The sequence below is a fragment of the Paroedura picta genome, chromosome 4 (assembly GCF_049243985.1).
Source record: "Paroedura picta isolate Pp20150507F chromosome 4, Ppicta_v3.0, whole genome shotgun sequence".
Classification (NCBI taxonomy): domain Eukaryota; kingdom Metazoa; phylum Chordata; class Lepidosauria; order Squamata; family Gekkonidae; genus Paroedura; species Paroedura picta.
This window is the reverse complement of record NC_135372.1, coordinates 101,280,414-101,285,607: the sequence shown is the minus strand read 5'-3', so window position 1 is coordinate 101,285,607 and position 5,194 is coordinate 101,280,414. Positions and strand designations below refer to the sequence as shown.

Genomic DNA, 5,194 nt, shown 5'->3' with positions numbered 1-5,194 from the left:
GAAAAAAACAAAACAATGCAGTGTAATAAGCTGGCAATACAGTTGTCTGTATTTTCCATAAACTCTGAGTACATGAACTATTCCTGGCTAAATGGCTAGTGTGAAAGTAACATTTGCTTCAGTCCATATCTGTCAAGGCCCAGCAAATGGAAGGAGTGGGGGGAGAACAACCAGAACATATAAAGCTTCTACACATCAGATTTCATCCTATCTGCATGGTTTCCCTTCAGCAAAACCCTTTTCTAATGTTGCCCAGTTTTGTTTTCCTGCTGATCTTTTCTCGAACAGCACTTTCATAAGCAAATACTTGTCTGGGCAGCCGTGAAGTTCATTGGGTGACCTTGGATTGGTCCCTCTCTGCTTAACCTGCTTCATGGGGTTGTTATGTGTATGAAATTGAGACAATTAAAGCTGTATTTGCTACCCTGAGAAGGCCAAGACTTTGAGATAGAAACCTTTCTTTTTTTATGCTACACATAAATTGCTTTTCTAAAATGACACACTTCCTTAACCATTTATTGCAGCCTTTCTCAACATTTTAACATTGAGAACCCCTTGAAACATTATCCAGGCTTTGAGAAACCCCAGAAGTGCAGAATAAGGTTGGGAAGCATAGCTGTGTAGATGCCCACCCTGGGCCCCTCCCTTTCCTACTCCCTCCAGGCCCATCACTGGCCATTTGGAGTGGGGGTTGACATGGCCACATATGGTCAGATATTACTCAATATTATAAGGTGACCAGATTGTCTCACTTTTGGAGGGACATCTGGGGGTATCTGGCAAATTGTACTTATGTTGAAGTTAAAAAATACATATTACAATACTATTTTTGTGTTCTATGCTTTCTATGAAACCTTTTGTTGCTCCATATAGACCAAATTTTTAATCAAGAACCCCCCCCCCCAGTCAATGGTGTCCCGCTTTACCAATGTTAAAATCTGGTCACCTTACTCAATAAATGTTTAACAAATTTAAAAATATTAAAATTAACTCCCATGCATTCAGGAAACCCTTCAAAGGCAGTCAAGAAACCCCAGGGTTTTACAAAGCCCTCGTTGAGAAAGCGAGATTTATTGAATGAATGTTATTGCTTTTATTTAGACTCTGATGCTTCAGACCAACATGGGTACCCACTTGAAATCATTTTTGTTGTTTTTAATAATCTGAATCATTGTTAAGAAAATAAACTTAAACCATTTGTTTGCATATTTGCTCAGAAGTAAATCCTATTGTGTTCCACGGAGTTTACTTCACAGGTTAGGAAAGTTTGCATAAAATTTTACTACAAGAACTGAGAAAATCAAATCCACATCGTATGTGGAAATACCTTGGGAGCAGTACAAGCAGCTGAGTTCAGTACTATTATTTGGAAATGCTACCACCTTGTGGCATTTTATTAACAGGCTAAAGGATAGGCCACTTGACTTGTATCTTAGGAATCATGGAATAAATGCTGTTTTTCATAGTGTATTTCTCACCTGAAAACTGTTACCATGAAGTGATTTATGCTTTTATGCTGTGGCTAGGCTATTAATGATGTACTTTAATAATTTTAAATGCCACAGATAGTTTCCCTGGAGAGGAGGAATAAAACTTTTCTAATAAATCTTTCCCCATCCTAAAGGTTAGATGATAAATTAATTTTGGTGTAGTGGTTAACAGCGGCAGCCTCTAGTCTGTAGAACTGGATTTTATTTTCCACTCCTCCACACACAGCCACCTGCATGACCCTGGGTCAGCTACTGTTCTTACAGAGCTCTTTGCCTCACCTACCTCGCAGGGTGTCTGTTTTGGGGAGAGGAAAGGATTGTAAGCTGTTTTGAGAGTCCTTCAGGTAATAAAAAAAACAAACAGCTCTTCTTCTTTTCCACCTAAAAGACTCACAAGCAGAGACCACGTAAATCCCACTTCATAACATACAAAGCCGTTGATGACCTTGTTCCCTCTTTCTTGTGGGACGGCCTCTCTCCCTATGCTCCACTATGGTAGCTTTGCTCATATCATCAGGGGCTTCTTCAGATGCCAAATTGCAAGTGGGCGAAATCAACAATTCTTTCTCTGTTGTGCCCCCCCTCCCCCCATGGAATGGCCTGCCCAATGATGTCAGGATGGCTCCCATTCTCACTGGCCTTATATAAGCTATACAAAACTGTATTATTCAAGAGGGCTTATTTGCACAGATTATAGGACTGCATGGTCCAACATGGTTTGAAACTTACTTGGATAAATGATTAGGGACTGTGTTCCATACTGCTGTGTTGTCATTTGTTGTAAGCGGGATCCTATTATGTAATTTTTGTACCGCTTAATGTGGCATGTTAATACTCATGCCACAGTTCTCTTTCTTTCTGGTGATTCCAGACTTCTAATCTCCTGATATCTCATTTTGTTGATTGTTATACTCACTATATGTAAACTGACTTGAGTCCCTGTGAGAAATGTCAGCTATCTGTTCCACATAATATTTCTGGTAAGGCCTTGGAAGAGGAGCCTGTCTCATGGCTTAAGTGCCACACCCATTCAGGGTGGCTGTCCTGCCCCTGAGTGCCTCCTCCTCCAACTGGCTGGTCTGTCTGTCCAACAGCCAGCCTTCCATCCCCCACCCCTGACCACCCTCTCTTCCTTCCACTTTCTTCTGAGGCTTGGAGGTTGCAGATCCCAGCCACATGAGAGCTGCCCCTGCCAGTGAGTTCCCTAACAGCTGCCTGCAGCCTTTTTATGTCCTGGGGGGAGAGGCAGAGTTCTTCCACTCCCCTAATCTAGTGCCGTAGTATTCCTGAATGCAATGGGCTTGGCTCCTAGTAAAAACATAACATAATACCCCCCCCCAACTACAAATAGTTTCAAACTATTTATTTATTTATTTATTTATTTATTTATTTATTTATTTATTTATTTATTGTTATATTTATAGACCGCCACTCTTGGCCCAGCTGGCTCATGGAGGTTTACATAAAAGCATAGACATAAAACCAGATAAAACCCCAAAGCATCCAAAGAATGGCAGCAGCCCTCAACCCTTCCAGATGTTTACTGGCAATAGTCAGCCTAGTGGGCTACAGCTACAGGGCTACAGAGGGAGGGTTGCCAACTTTTAAACATTCTCTCTAGCTGCCTCTTAAAATCAGCTTGATCTGCAGAAATAGTCCAGTAATGTTGTTTAGCTCCATACCTTGAAAAGCTTACACTGTCAATAGCTTCATATTAAATCTCTGTTAAAGGGAAAGAGCAAGTTTTTCCTCCTAACTGTATGCTGTCCCTTCCTTGTTTCTGCTCTGCTGGTTTCCATTCTCCACTCAGACTTTAAAAAAAAATTCACCATACCCAAAGCATATTTAATAACCATCATGAAATAGACATCTAAATGTGAACTCCCAAATTATGCAGCACTGCTTGTCCAAACGGATTTTGGATTGCCTGAGAAAATAAGGACTACATTCTGCTGTATAAGAGCAGACATCTGCAGAGAAAAGTTATCCTTTCACCACGGAGAAGACATGGGCTGAGGGTTGTGCAGACAGGACATCACCACAGCAGAGATAGACAGCATGAAGCTGCGTCTTTTGAGCTCCTCGAGTTGGCAAATCTGATAAATGAGTAATAGACTGCAATCCAGGCAGACTACTTGAGTTTTAGCATCAAGCCACACATACTGAAAATCATTCCCAGTAGATTCATGTAGTCTGATGTTGGATCTACCAAGGTAGGGTTGTTCTCTGTAGATGGAAGTTTGCACTTGAGCATGTGGTTTGGGCGCCATGGGTCCACCATGTTGTTGCAGACCTCCACTAAGAGTTTTGATTCATCCTGCCTGCAAATCCTGTGCCCTAGCCATGTAGCAGGCACAGGAGTGTGCCCTCATTTTGTCCTGGCTGCCCTTCCATTCAAGGAGCCAGCTCTGCAGCCTACACAGACTCTACTGGTCAGGCCCTGGGGACTGGATGGAGCCAACACACAATGAAACATTGAGGACTCCTGGAATTTGGGGACTGAAAGTGCTGAAGCAAATCTTCTCCCTCTATTTCCAGCTGGGATCAAATTCTTGCATGTTAAAGCTATGCTAAATGAAGAATTCTTCCTTGCTCAACAGAATTGCAATCCACTTTTCCTATGATAAAAATGAATGGGAAAGGCCCACCTCTTCCAGAGGATGATTAAAAAGACCTGGAACATGTTAGAGAAGGACAGGTTGTGAAAACAGGAGCAGCCCCTGTTTTGTTTTTAAGGGACATTGGAACATGTTTGTTGTTAATGTTTGTACTTAATGTTTATTATTTTCTCAGCTGTCACCTTACGCTGTCTGGTTTGATTAATTGTAAAATCTTTTGCTTTGGCTTGTATATTTTACATCTTGGCTTCCCGATGTGCTTGGCTCACCTCCACACTGGACAACTAGGTAATTAAAGATCTCTAGGCTAGGAATGAAATAGTCAGGGGAAAATGAGCTGTCAATAGACTAGATAGACCTTTACTGTACTTATCCATATTCCTGGATGTTTAAGTTCATATGTGGACAAACGGGGGAGGGGGGAACAGTTTCTCTTTCTCCTCCTCATCCTCTCTATGAAGTTCATATATGTATCCATGTATGTGTTTGGGGTTGGTCAAAAAGCTTCTGTTCTCCCATTCCTTTCTCCAACTGCAAATGTCTCTAGTGTTTATGCATAGTTATGTGCATTGTGTGCATTGTCATGAATGTGGGTGGGTGTACATTGTCTGCACTGGATAGAGGAAGTGGATGCTTGCCCAGTGCTGTAAATGATCATGCTTATTCCTTGGATTTCCAGAGTCACCCCACTATACACAAAATCTTGGGGGGTTTTACTGGAGCTGTATATTCCAAATAGAAAACAAAACTAAATGGGGTCCCAATGCCCCTTAAAAGGCTAACCAAACTATTGTGGCACAGCCTTGCAGGGACTTTCTAAGTAAATATGCTTAGGGTGGCAACTTTACACAGGCAGCAGGTGTGAGTCATCTGCTCTGCAAGAGGGAAGGAAACCTTTCTTTTAACAATGGGGAAGGACTGCCCCAATCAAGTTGGTAAAGGATGGCAAACTGAGTGCAATGGAGAGGACTTTGTCCTTAGCTTCTCCAGCTCAGGTGCCTCCCCCCCTCCCCCGCAGGTTACTCCCAAGTGCTTTGGGGCACTTCAGTGGGGCAGCTGAAGCTCTGCCTGGAACCAATTTCTCAC

At 42.2% G+C, this 5,194-nt stretch overlaps 1 pseudogene; it reads right to left on the bottom strand.

The window, feature by feature from the left end:
• Positions 1–3,430: 3,430 nt before the first annotated feature.
• Positions 3,431–3,882, bottom strand: LOC143836842 (PAT complex subunit Asterix pseudogene; annotated as a pseudogene).
• Positions 3,883–5,194: the final 1,312 nt, after the last annotated feature.